General features: G+C 40.0%; 1 long non-coding RNA gene across 1 annotated transcript; it reads right to left on the bottom strand.

Moving 5' to 3' along the window:
- Nucleotides 1-496: 496 nt before the first annotated feature.
- LOC138876560 (uncharacterized) lies at nucleotides 497-1,040 on the bottom strand. Its single transcript, XR_011401909.1, has 3 exons — nucleotides 959-1,040; nucleotides 820-873; nucleotides 497-751 (listed from the first exon to the last, which is right to left on the bottom strand). It is a non-coding gene; the product is annotated as an uncharacterized lncRNA (long non-coding RNA).
- Nucleotides 1,041-14,374: the final 13,334 nt, after the last annotated feature.

Below are 14,374 nucleotides of genomic sequence, written 5' to 3'. Positions count from 1 at the left end.
TGTTATCAGGAAAGCTACAGGGATAGATTACAGGAATTTCATAATATGTTGTTATACCAGCATAGAATACAAAAGGAGGCAGATAGAATTATTACAGATATGAGGGAGAAACTAAAGGAGGTGGAAGATAAAAAATGGAGAGCTGAATGGAATTGTGAAGCACACAAGGAACGCAACGAAAAATATAAACGGGAACTTGCGGAGGTGAAGGCGAGAGTGAAAGAGTTAGAAGAAGAAAAAGAACAAATGGAAGAACGATTTAAGTGGTTGGAGCGAAGAATAAATGACAACTGAGGATGGAGCATTGACGTGTATGTGTTTAGTGTCATTTTCATATGTCATGTATTTTTATTATGTTGGCCTGTTATGTTTGTGTTTGTGTTGTAGTAATGTTTTCCTTGTTTGTTGTACTAAATTTTATTTTAATTTAAGTGGAAGTTAAGTTTAAGTTGTTGTGTTACTATACCAAAAACTATAAAACGAAATTTGAACTAAAAAAAGTAACTGTCATATTCGACTAAATATTGTTGTTAATGTACAAAAAAATATTATTTACACCAAAAAAACAAAAATATGGAAGACCGAATCAATGTGTCCCGCATCCGGTGTGTCTCAAAGTAGCCGTTGGCCTGAGGCGCATCCCCTGCCGCCCGGGTACGCTATCAGGATCATCATCATCAAGTCGTCTCCTTATGGCCGGATGCGGCACAGGATGACATGTATCGGTGGTGCTGTCAGGTCCAGTAGAAGGCTACATAATAATATCAAACTTAGTATAGAAAACTACATAACAATTCACAAAAATTTATATTGTCTTACCATAATCGTGTCTGGATCCTGAATGTAGTCATCTGTCGCAGCATCGCATGAAGCCTAAAAAAGTAAATTAATAAAGTTAAAACAAAATAAATAAGTTATAGTAAAAACAGTAATAAAATTAATACTAATAAACTCATACCTGCGCATGTGATGAGCTGCCATAACTCAGTCGGTGCCCACTATCAAAATCTCGGATCGGTCGAGACTCATCAGTGGTAGACGGGCCAGGGAAATATCTTACCCAACTCCACTCCTTGAAAATCCGAGCCCATGATCAAGAATTGACCCGATGGGGTCACCTGCGACGTCCCTGGAGTGTCATAAATGCCAAGGCTGTAAGACGGCATGTCGGTCTCATGCATGACACCTCCCATATCAGTAGCAACATCATCAGCAGGAGCCTCAAAGCCCCCTTGCTGGGGACCTCCTCTCCGCCCACGACCGCGTCGTCCAACACCAGCAGGTCGTCGTGGAGCAGCAGCAGCTCGTCGGCCACCACCCCGTGGCATACCACGACCTCGCTGGTATGTGGCTGGGTCAACATAATCTGGCTGGTGTGCCAAACGCTGATCCGATCGGCCTCGCTGCAGTGTCTGGGCAGCCACATCCATTATGCGACGACTATAGTCCTGCATGATCACAGGGTCGTGGACATAACTCTGCATCTGCTGCCCCATACGATATACGGTATGCAATCCAATCGCCTGCACAAAAGTTTTTAATATAAACTACGTATTTGACTAGAAATTACTATTAAAGTAATTGATAATAACAGAAAACATACCAGAGCCTCATGTCTCCCGGCGTATGAGACGTATCGACCATCTACCTGATGAACTGGGTTCCCGATAAAAAGTCGGGAAACAGTGCGGTACCATGCCATATAAACTTCGATAGGAAAGTGTTGCGGAGCTGGGGTCAAGTCCCCTCGGCTGTCCCAAATACCCAACTGCGCTGTCAGCCACTCAATAAATGTGTCGTCCACTCTCATCCTATCATCCCTCTCATAATGTAAAGGATCCCATGCAGGCTGAGTCGGTATAGACTGCGGAAATCCAAACTGACGAAATACTCGCTCTGAGGCATGATGCTCAACAATATCGAGGCACGTGAGAGGGACGGAAGCCCTCCAAATATGGCGACCGTGCGTGCAATACGCTGGCAGGGTACCTATCAGCTCTTCGCTGTACGACGTCCAGATGAACTATCAAATATTAACACAAACCGTTAGTTTGTGCAACACCTAGTTAAAAATTAATTGGTAAGTTTAGTTAGATATTCACCTGTGCATCCTCCAGAAAATCCAACACATCCCTACAGAAGGGGAGATTATGATGGCCATGATACTCTCGTGCAAGTCTACGACGCAATACCCACCTACAAGCTAGAGGGAGATCAGGAATATGTACATTAGCCGGTAGTTGTGGTAGAGGTGGCCGAAGTTGCAGAAATCGCTCCCACACCCAAACCTAAAACAGAAAGTTGACGTAAAGATTAACTCTAACTAGGTAGAATTGGATCTAAACGACAAATTATTTGAATAAGTTGTCACCTGTAGAAGTGGCAGAAAGCCACAAACGTCTCTCTGTGTGCCCATGGATGCCCGACACATCTGCCTGTACAAAAAAGATAGGACAGCACCACCCCAGCTGTAGCTGACTGTATCATCAAAGTCCGCAATATGATGCAGAAAACGAAGGCTCACTAGGTTCCCCGAAGTGTTCGGGAACAAGACCCCCCAAATAGAAGGAGCAACAACAGCCTCGTATATTGCTCCACATCCACCTCCGCTGAGTCGTCGGTGATAGTATCGTGGATCTGCACCAAGTGGTCTCTAATGGGGACCAACTGTATACGACTACTCCCAATTGCTACATCTGGGTCCTCGGACCTGAAGCCCGTGAGCCTGTGCAGCATATCCATATATGCAGCCCGGTTAAAATATCTCATGTTCCCAGGCAGTAAAACTGGCAAGCCATCGGTGGACAGGCCATATAAAATCTCGACGTCCTGGAGTGTGATGGTGGCTTCGCCGATGGGCAGATGGAAAGTGTGCGTCTCCGGTCGCCACCGCTCAATCAACGCCGTGATCAAAGCATAGTCGAGCTGTATCCGGTCAATGCTAATGATCCTATGTAATCTCATCTCCTCCAGGTGATGGACCACACGGGGATGTAGAACGCGGGGAGGAGTCAAAAACTCCCACAATAAATCCACTCTCCTCCCCCGAAAAGTCTGCGTAAGTAACTCTCCCCCCCATATATGCTCGGATCTATGCTGGAGCTGTAGGGGTAGTAGCTCCGACGTCCGAGGGCCGGGATGTATAGGTGCATCCATGTCGTCAACTGAAAATTCATAATTTTTAATAACTATCATTAAAATTTATGTGTGTTTTTTATAATTTAAATTCATATTTTTTAACAACTTAATTGTATAAAATTATATATAAACTTATGGGTTTCGTGCCCAGTGGTACAAAACTATCATTAATAATCTTATGTTTTTTTAATAATTTAAATTCATATTTTTTAATAACTTAATTGTAAAAATTATATATATATATATATAATTTTTATAATTATGGGTTTCGTGCTAGATTTTCTGAAACTCAGTGGTACCAAACTATCATTAATAATTTTATGTTTTTTTAATAATTTATATTCATATTTATTTAATAACTAAACCCGCGAGGACAAACCCGCGAAGAGGTCAACTTAAGGTGCAAAGGGACTCATATGTCCACCTTAAGATTGGGAAGTTATAGTTCCTTTTAAGGACAAACCCGCGAAGAGGTCAACTTAAGGTGCAAAGGGACTTATATGTCCACCTTAAGATTGGAAAGTTATAAAGCTTCAACTCGAAGACGACATCGACTTGAACACTTGGATAACTTTAAAGATTTGGCGGACTTTGCAGACTTCAACTCAAAGATTCGGAGGGCTTAAACAATTCAACTTTAAGACCGACGAATTTGAAGACTGAAACTTGAAGACCGACGAACTTGAAGGCTTCAACTTTGAGACTTGGAGGGCCTAAATATTTCAACTTGAAGATCGGCGAATTTGAAGACTGACGGACTTGAAGACTTCAACTTTGAGACTTGGAGGTTTGGCGAACCTGAAGACATAGGGAATCCCTAGACTTCAATGCAAATACTTGACACCTCCTAAAATCGGCCCATTGAAGATATCAATTTACCATGGAGGGTTGCCCCCTTTAAATCAAATGAGGTCAAAGTTCAGTATGAGGATGACATTTCAGCTTGATCTTACATTCCTTCATACTTCATTCGAACAACAATTTGGGCAATATGTATCTTTTGAACTTATGCGACTGAACTTAGAATGAAACTCTAAGGTGTCTACGTACCTCGGTGAAGAGGATCAAGTCATACCGTAGTTCTGACTGGGTAGATTTTTTTTTTACATCCTAACTTTTGCCTAGGCCGCCTCTTTCGAAATTTTCAACCTAGCGGACTTTTTTTTGGGCCGTACATAGTTTATACTCTTGCGGGCCAGTAGTGTAGCAACATATAGTTTAGGCTCGTGCGTCAAGGAGCGTTGTAACTTCAAGGATAATACTTCTTCAAAAACTTGCCATTGATAGGGCCGATCCTCATACCATCTACATCAACTAGCTTGTAAGCCCCACTTGGGTAAGCTTCTTGTACGACATATGGCCCATCCCATTTTGAAGTGAACTTCCCTACAGGTTTATGGGAAGTAGTTATGGGTCTTCGTACGGCAAGGACTTGATCCCTACTTGAAAGGATCTTGGGCGAACTCTTTTATTGAAGGCGCGAGATAATCGAGCTTGATAACATTCAAGACTCTATTGAGCTTCCAATCTCTTTTCATCAAGAGCTTCCAACTCTGCTAATCGAAGTCGAGCATTTTCTTCATCAGTGATCCCTTTTAGAATAGCCAGTCATAACGAAGGTATTTGACGCTCAAGTGGAAAGATGGTTTCGACTCCATAAACAAGTGAATAAGGAGTCGCTTGTGTTGGCGTGCGATGAGTCGTCCTATATGCCCATAGAGCTTCTTCCATACGGTCATTCCAATCTCGTTTGGATTTGGGGACGACTTTCTTTAACAAGTTGCATAGAGTCTTGTTGAATACCTCAGCTAGACCATTGGCGGCGACATTGTACATCGAAGAGTTACATTGCTTGAAGCCAAAGAGATCACAAATCTTGTTCATAAACCTATTATCGAATGGCTTTCCATTATCCGTTATTATGTAACGAGGAATGCCAAAGTGATAAATAATGTTTACTCGGATGAAACTTGCAACATTTTCCTTCTTTACTTCCTTAAGAGCAACAACTTCAGCCCATTTTGAGAAGTAGTCAGTTGCAACCAAGATGTATATGTGCCCACCAGAGGACTTTGGCAGTGGTCTAACAACATCCAATCCCCAAGCGTCAAATGGCCAGGATGCAACAGTCGAGTGCAACACTTCAGGAGGTTGATGAATAAAATTCGCATGGAATTGACAAGCCTTGCATCTTCGAGCATAGTCCAAGCAATCTTTTACCATCGTTGGCTAATAATATCCCATCCTCTTTATATGGAAGTGGAGCTTTCGTCCAGACTGGTGTGACCCACATACCCCAGAATGTGCCTCTTATAAAGCTTGGAGAGCTTCTTCTTCTCCTAGGCATCGCAAGAGTACTCCCTTGAACAACCTTCTATATAGAGTATCCTTTTAGTAAAGGAAGCGAGGTGCACGACGACGGATTTCAGTCCTTCTCCTCGGATTTTCTGGAAGTATCCCATAACATAAGTAGTCGATAATGGGTTGTCGCCATTCTTCTTTCTCAACTTCAGAAATAGCAACAAGATGCTTGAGTTCGTTTTCTTCACCTTCAGCCTCATCTGGCGGCGGTACTACCCATTTTTGGCAGATGGTAACTTGCGCTTGGTCAGGCAGGGCTAATGATGAAGCTAGAGCAGCTAAAGCATCAGCCTTCTTATTTTCTTTCCTTGGCACATGCTGAATAGTCACATCACCGAGCCACCCCATCAACTTTTTAGCGTAATCATGATATGGGCGTAGTTCAGGCTTTTTGACCTTGTAACTACCCAAAAGCTGATTGACCACTAATTGGGAGTCACCAAAGACTTGCAATTGCAATTGCTTAATATCAACGGCCATTTCAAGCCCAAGTATTAATGCTTGATATTCAGCAACATTGTTGGAACAGAGTTGTGTCAAGGTGAAGGAGTAGGGCAAGACTTCACCTTGGGGAGTGACAAATACTACGCAGCCCCGGCTCCCCCATGATGTGCAGCACCATCAAAGTACATCTTCCATGGAGGTTGAACTTCAACGACCATTGCGTCCTCATCAGGTAGTTCATCAGTTAGCTCCCAATCATCAGGTAGTTCATCAGTTAGCTCCCAATCATCAGGTATCAGATGATCTGCCAAGAAATCTGCCAATGCTTGTCCTTTTACAACCTTTTGAGGGATGTACAAAATCTCGAATTGTTGAAATTGGAGGTACCATCTCGCTAGTCGATCACTAAGAACAGGTTTTGACATCACAAACTTGATGGGGTTTGCTTTAGAAACAAGACGAACAACATGAGCTTGAAAGTAGTGCTTCAACTTTTGAATTGAGAAGACTAGCACCAAACACAACTTTTCAATTGGCGAATAATTCAACTCGTTAGGTGTCATCATCCTGCTCAAGTAGTAAAGAGAGTTTTCTTTCCCCTTACTATTTTTTTGGGCCAACAATACTCCAACAGACCTTTCCTACACCGCAATGTGTAGTATCAATGGCTTTCCAGGTATAGGAGCTGCTAAAACTGGAGGCTTCATCAAGTAGGTTTTGATACTTTCGAAGACATTGCTACAAGCTTGGTCCCACTTGAAAGGAACGCCTTTCTTCATGAGGCGACTAAATGGTTGGCACCTCCCAACCAGGTTTGATATGAATCTTCTGAGGTATGCTAGCTTTCCTTGCAGACTTTTCAATTCATGGATATCTCGAGGCTCAGGCATTTTCAAAATGGCATCCACTTTGGCTTGATCAATTTCGATCCCTCGATGTCGGACAATGAAACCAAGGAACTTTCCATAAGTAACTCCAAAGGCACATTTCAATGGGTTCATCCTAAGTTGGTATCTCCGCAACAATTCAAATACCATCCTCAAGTCTTTCATGTGGTCGCCCTTCTCTCTTGATTTCACCACCAAGTCATCACATAGCATTCGACATTCTTATGGAGAAGATCGTCGAAAATATTCTGCATAGCCCTTTGGTAAGTAGCACCAGCGTTATTCAAGCCAAAAGGCATTACCTTGTAGCAATAAATACCCTTTGGGGTACGGAATGCAGTAAACTCTTCGTCTTTTGGTGCCATGCGTGTAAGCACGTGATTTTTGCCCTATATGAGAATTACTCCCAAAAAATTCAAAAATAAAATAATTTTTCTTGGTGTGCAATTTTTGTGATATTTTGTGTAACTATTTGTATGTTTGTCTATGCATGTTTATTTGTTAAATTAATAAAAAATACAAAAATAGGCATCTTTTGCATTTTTAGCATTTAATGTCCAAATGAACAATTTTATGCTTAATTATTACTTAATTGTGCGTTAGCCCCAAATTGGCAAGGGCCTTATATTGTGACCAGAGTGTTGTCCAACGGTGCTGTGTGTTTGACAGATATCGAGGGGAGATGTGTCGACATGGCTATCAATTCTGATGCAGTCAAGAGATATTATGCGTAATTTCTTTAATTATGGCAATTATCGGTTCGTTTGTTTGTACTTGGTGCTTATTGGATAATGAAATGACAGAGGCAGTTCTTTCTTCTATCCAAACACTTTTAACCCTTGTTTCCCCCTTTTGAGCCTTAAGTTATTCTTTCATACCCCTCTTTTGGAATCACTAATGGAAAAGATATGAAAGAAAAAGAAAAAAAAGAGAAAAAATCATTAAAGGAAAATGAAAAAAAAGAAGGAGAAAGAAAAGAAAAAGAAGATAAAAATCATAAGAAATACAAAACCGTGGGAACTACGTTTGACCTGATTCCTCGAAGAGGATACGTAGGCGCCTCACGGCTCGGTCATAGTGTGCATAATGTCCATAAGTATGCATAATAGGCACAGTGTGCATAACGCACGTAGCTCAACCTAGAGTAAAAATAAAATCCCCCAAGCAAGAAAACTGGGGCAGAGGTTATGTTTTAAAAATTCCAACAAAGGTTAGATTCCAAAAGTTGTAGCAGATCACCCATCAAATTATTTCATTTTGATAGCCTTGCTTTAGCCCCACACCAAAACCAACATCGACGTCCAAAAGACCTCCCGATCAGTCAACAGCAGTAATAACACAGCAACAGCAGATTCAGCAACACCGCAAACCAGTACAGTAGGAATAGCAGAAAACCCAGGAGACTATAAACGACTCCAAGTATAGAGAAGAAGTAAAAGGCAGGAAGGTTCTGACTATTTCAGATCTTAAGCGAGGCAATGAAGCAGTAACTATTCTTTTTCAACTTCAAAACTCTCCAAAATGAATTCTGCCCCTGTATATTCAGTGTATCCAGAATGTATATCGGGTGTATACTTCTCACTCCGCCCCCTCTTTTTTTCTTCTCTCTATCTAGTTGTGACCCAAATCCAAATCTCAACGAAATCGAAATGTGTCTCTAATCACGGGTACATTGATTGTGACGTGGTCTGAGATGTATTTCCATGACATTGCAAATTCTTTTTAATAATGAATGAGACGAGCCTCGACAAACAAAAAATGCACAAGCTGCGGGGCCCTCTAAATGTATATATTAAAATACTTAGAATTCGAGGACAGGCCGTTTAGCGAATTTTACGGCCTTCCCCAAAATAACAAGACGCTAGTTGCTTTAGGCGCGCCTTTAATAATTTATTTTCCTTAACTCGGGTGCACATTTATGTGACCCAAATCCAAATCTCAACCGAGTCGAGATATGCCAAACAACTACGGGTGCATTGATGTAACGTGGTTCGAGATATGTTTCCACGACGTTGCAATTCTCGTAAAATAATAACAATAAGTAAGAAAGCGGTAAAAAGATAAAATTTTGCACATAAGTTCATATTTGTATAAAATCAGATAATCAAGCCGAATATAACAGTTGAGCGACCGTGCTAGAACCACGGAACTCGGGAATGCCTAACACCTTCTCCCGGGTTAACAGAATTCCTTATCCGGATTTCTGGTGCGCAGACTGTAATATGGAGTCATTCTTTTCCTCGATTCGGGATTAAAATTGGTGACTTGGGACACCCTAAATCTCCCAAGTGGCGACTCTGAAATAAATAAACGAATCCCGTTTCGATTGTCCTTTAAACTGTTCCAATCGAGCTCTGACCCATTCATCATCATCAATCTCGGCTTCAGCGACAATCCGGAGGGACGGAATTTCGACCTCCGCCGGTATTACGGCCTCAGTTCCGTACACCAACAAATAAGGAGTTGCACCTATGGAGGTCCGGACGGTAGTGCGATAACCCAACAGAGCAAAGGGTAATCTCTCGTGCCATTGTCTAGATCCTTCCACCATCTTTCGCAGTATCTTCTTGATGTTTTTATTGGCTGCTTCGACCGCTCCATTCGCCTTGGGACGATATGGGGTGGAATTGCGGTGTGTAATCTTGAATTGTTGGCATACCTTATTACTTAATTGTGCGTTAATTGTTATTGGAAGTTAATTTGCGCTTTTATAACTTAATTTAGTTCTTAATAATAATTTAAGTACTTTTATAATTTAGTTTTAGAAAAATAAAAGAAGAAAAGAGAACAAAAATACAAAGAAAAATCGGATTGGGCCACTTCTTCAATTTCAAACCACAGGCCCAAATAATTGCCCAACTTTCCCCATGACCCGGTCCGTTTCAAACCGGGTCGATCCGGTCCGCTCCATTAACCCAACACCCCTTCTTCATTTTTGTCCAACACAAAACAAAACCAAAAAAATAAAAAATAAAAAGTGAATTATCACTATTAATAGTTTTATTTTTTGTTTTTTTATATATAAAAAAAATCCGAAAATATTTTATTTTATTTATTATTTTTATTTTAAAATATATATATATTTTAAAATTTCGGAAATGATTTTAAAAAAATAAAAAATAAAAAAATAAAAAAAAGTAAAAGAATGTAGAAAATTTAAAAAAAGTAAAAAGTTTTAAAAAATTTAAAAGTAAAATAAGGTTGGAATTAAAAAATAAATATAAAGGTATCTGAAAATTTAAAAAATTTAAAGTAATTGAAAGTAGCATTTTTAAAAGAAAAAGAAAAGATAGTGGTTTGTTTTTTAAAGAAAAGTTAAATAAAGTGAGATTCTCTTTTAAAAAAATAAAAAGTGGGATTTTAAATAAGATAAAGTAATTAAAGTTGGAATTTTAAAAATAAAAGTAAATAAAGGTGGGATTTCTTTTTCTAAAAAAATAAAAGCAATTTGTAAGTGGGATTTCTTTTAATTAAAAAAATAATAAAATAATAAAAAACAAATCTGAAAATTTCTAATTCACTAGCTACGAAGGTTCTAAGATTATCAACAGTAGGTTAATCGTGAACAAGTACTTAAACTTAGCTAAGACATGAATTTGAACTAAATTTCGTGAATTAGGTATTAAGGCATGATTTGAGTTCAAACAAAATTAGAAGAACGTTTAAGTCTAATAAACTTTCTATTAAGCTTTAGTAATTATGGTTAAATCCAGTTTCAAATGGTTGTGAATAATTAATTCCAATAGTTTTTTTTATATATAACAATGCGAGCTTCAATCTAACTATATTTGATTCTTTTGAATATTAGTTGTCAAATTTTTATTTTATTTATAATTTCGAATTTTTTTAGTAAAATTCTTGTTCATCAATATTTGTATTAATATAGCAATTAGTATGCCATGCTTTCTTAAATAAAAAAAAGCTCGTAATTAATTAGGATTTTCTTTATTTATTTTAGAGACTAATTTTAATAGAAAAGATGTAGTCGCTTTAGGATTTGTCCATTTAAAATAAATGAGATGAGCCTCGCCTAGTAAAATATATAGATTGCGGGGCCCTCACAAATGTATGTGTTAATTACTTAGAACTCGGGATCGGCCGCTTAGCGAACTTCACGGCCTTTTCTCAAAATAACCCTGCGCTAGTCGCTTTAGGCGCGTATTTAATAATGTTATCTCCTTAAACTCGGGTGCACATTTATGTGACCCAAATCCAAATCTCAACGAAATCGAAATGTGTCTCTAATCACGGGTACATTGATTGTGACGTGGTCTGAGATGTATTTCCATGACATTGCAAATTCTTTTTAATAATGAATGAGACGAGCCTCGACAAACAAAAAATGCACAAGCTGCGGGGCCCTCTAAATGTATATATTAAAATACTTAGAATTCGAGGACAGGCCGTTTAGCGAATTTTACGGCCTTCCCCAAAATAACAAGACGCTAGTTGCTTTAGGCGCGCCTTTAATAATTTATTTTCCTTAACTCGGGTGCACATTTATGTGACCCAAATCCAAATCTCAACCGAGTCGAGATATGCCAAACAACTACGGGTGCATTGATGTAACGTGGTTCGAGATATGTTTCCACGACGTTGCAATTCTCGTAAAATAATAACAATAAGTAAGAAAGCGGTAAAAAGATAAAATTTTGCACATAAGTTCATATTTGTATAAAATCAGATAATCAAGCCGAATATAACAGTTGAGCGACCGTGCTAGAACCACGGAACTCGGGAATGCCTAACACCTTCTCCCGGGTTAATAGAATTCCTTATCCGGATTTCTGGTACGCAGACTGTAATATGGAGTCATTCTTTTCCTCGATTCGGGATTAAAATTGGTGACTTGGGACACCCTAAATCTCCCAAGTGGCGACTCTGAAATAAATAAACGAATCCCGTTTCGATTGTCCTTTAATTGAAAAAAACTCCCTTGTACCCTCGCGGGTATGTAAAAAGGAGGTGTGACAATGCGTATTTGGCTATAGCCCGACGAACCGTCCATGAAAGACATTGCCTCGTAACCAGTAGTAGCATCGATCATCAGCTCTGGAATAGGAAGCGGAAATTCATCTTTCGGACATGCATTGTTGAGATCTCTAAAGTCAACGCACACTCGAATCTGACCATTCTTCTTCCTTATAGGGACTATACTTGAAACCTATGTTGGGTATTTAACTTCACGAATAAAGCCAGCTTCGATGAGTTTGTTAACTTCGGTTTCAATCAAGGGAACCAAGCCTGGCCTAAAACGCCTTTGAGCTTATTTAACAGGACGAGCACCATTTTTGACTGCAAGGTGATGGACTGATACTTTTGGGTCCAAGCCAGGCATCTCTTTGTAACTCCAAGCAAAGACATCCCTGAACTCTTTGAGTAACTCAATATAAGTGCTCTCTTCATCAGCTTCTAGCAAAGCACTTAGGTAGGTGGATCTTGGTTCTTCATCGGTGCCAAGGTTAACTTCTTTTAAGGCATAAACTGTCGTCTTCACTCCTTCTTCAAGTTCAGGTGAAGCATCTTTCATATCTTCCTCTTCTTGAGGGTCCCCATCATTGAAGGATATGTGATAACACGGCGAAACATCCTCCAATTCCGCATTATCTTCCATTGAAGATGGAATGCCATTCTCGACTTGTACAGTAACATGATATGAAGAACCCACACTTTTTTCATCTTCATCACATTCCTTAGTATAGACCATAATATATGGCTTTACCTTTAGTACTTCTTTACATGAAACCACAAGTTTTGTTTGTCGCCTCATTCTAGAAGGAACCAAACTTTGGAAATCCTTAGAGATCTCATGGATTTTGGGTGAAGCGGGTGTCCTTATGCTTTGACAATTTCTTCGGAACTTGTTCCCCTTCTTTAGTGGACCCAATCTTTCAAACACGGAGGTCCTTACAGGTGATTTTCCAAGTCTATCAAAGATAGAAGGCTTGTTAGAAGTGACTGATTCATCTTCTACAGTGATATAATTGTTGCTCGCCCTTCTTATTGAGATGCGCACTGGTGACGGTTGCTTGTATCCCAAACCTTCACGTGGTTGCCTTGTTGCAGCTTCTAATGTGAGCTTCCATTTAACAGCTCATTGGGATTGTATCCAGCTTTTGCAAATAGCTTGTAAGCGTTAGGGTCAAAACCTTCATCTGTTCGCTTTGTAGGGAGTGCCACATTCTGCAAACGATTTTGGGCTACAAACCCTGCAAGCGGCATTGAGGACGATTTTACTGCCTCAATTCGTTTAACTGGAAGAGTTAACTCCTTTAGCATGTTAGCTTGGCGATTAGATGGTTTACCTTCGTCTTTCTTCCTTTTAGGGACATATTGGAGCGCCAGACTTACTTTCTTGCCATAAGACGTAATATTCCCTCTATAAGATTTATTCGCGTTGGGTTGTACCTCCTTACTAACAGCTTTGGCTTCACTAGTAGTCACCTCTTCTCTTTTAGCTGAGGGATCTTTATACTTGCTTTTCATGCCATCATCAGCTTTCATCTCCTTCACAACGCAGTTCTTCAAGTAGAACTTTGCATCGATGAAGTGTGACTCAGCCTCGGTGAATGGCTCATCATCAGCAACTACCGTCTTCTCGACTTTACCATCTTAGTATTTTAAACATTGATGGTAGGTAGATGGAACTACTATATTCTTATATATCCAAGGCCTCCCAAGCAAAACATTGTACGAAGTCTTCGCGTCGATCACATGCAACCATGCACTTGATTGCATATCTTCAATAGTGATTCCTAGCCTGATCGCACCTACGGCTCTTTGCCCCCCTTGGTTGAATCCTTGGATCATCACACGACTTTCTGAGAGTTCGTTCATGGAATACCAAGTTCTTTCATAGTATGTATTGGCAAAATGTTCACTGAGGATCCTCCATCAACCAAAATTCGATTTACCCTTTCCATAATGGGCGGTTATGGGGAGTGTCACCTAGCAAAAGATCGTCATTTGTGAACGTGACCTTTTCCTCACAAGCATTAACTTCTTGAGGAGTGGACTCGATGGGTTTTTTCGAAGATGGTGCCAATGGTAGGTCATCACTCTTTTCTTCCCCTTTGTCAGCATGGCAACAAGAGGCATCAATGCCCTCATGGGAAATCTTCGTGCGGAACCAACTTGGTAAAAACTCCTCCAAGGTCACTGGATTTCGTGGCTTTTGAGAATGGTGCATCTCCATTTTTGCTTTCTTCAAATGCCTAACTAGATTATTTTTCGTTGGTCCTTTTACCATCATCTTCCTTATTGGTTGTTCTATTGATTCTTTTCGTGGGCTCATTTTGTGGTGCCTACGACGAGTCACCAATGTCCAACCTTTATCATCATCAAGTTGATTGACCTCAGCTTTGTCGCTCTCCAGTAATTCTTCATCTTTACTTTCTTTAAAACCACATAAGTCATCCGGACTGAATGAGCTAAAGTGATAGAGACTTGATTTGCGCTTGCTTTCTCATCTTCAAGCATGATCTTCTTTTCGCGAGCCAAATCCATGACTTTATCCTTGAAGACAACGCACTTCTCCAAAGGGT

The sequence above is a fragment of the Nicotiana sylvestris genome, chromosome 8 (assembly GCF_000393655.2).
Source record: "Nicotiana sylvestris chromosome 8, ASM39365v2, whole genome shotgun sequence".
Taxonomy (NCBI): domain Eukaryota; kingdom Viridiplantae; phylum Streptophyta; class Magnoliopsida; order Solanales; family Solanaceae; genus Nicotiana; species Nicotiana sylvestris.
Note: the sequence above shows the minus strand (reverse complement) of the source record. Positions and strands in the feature narration are given on the sequence as shown.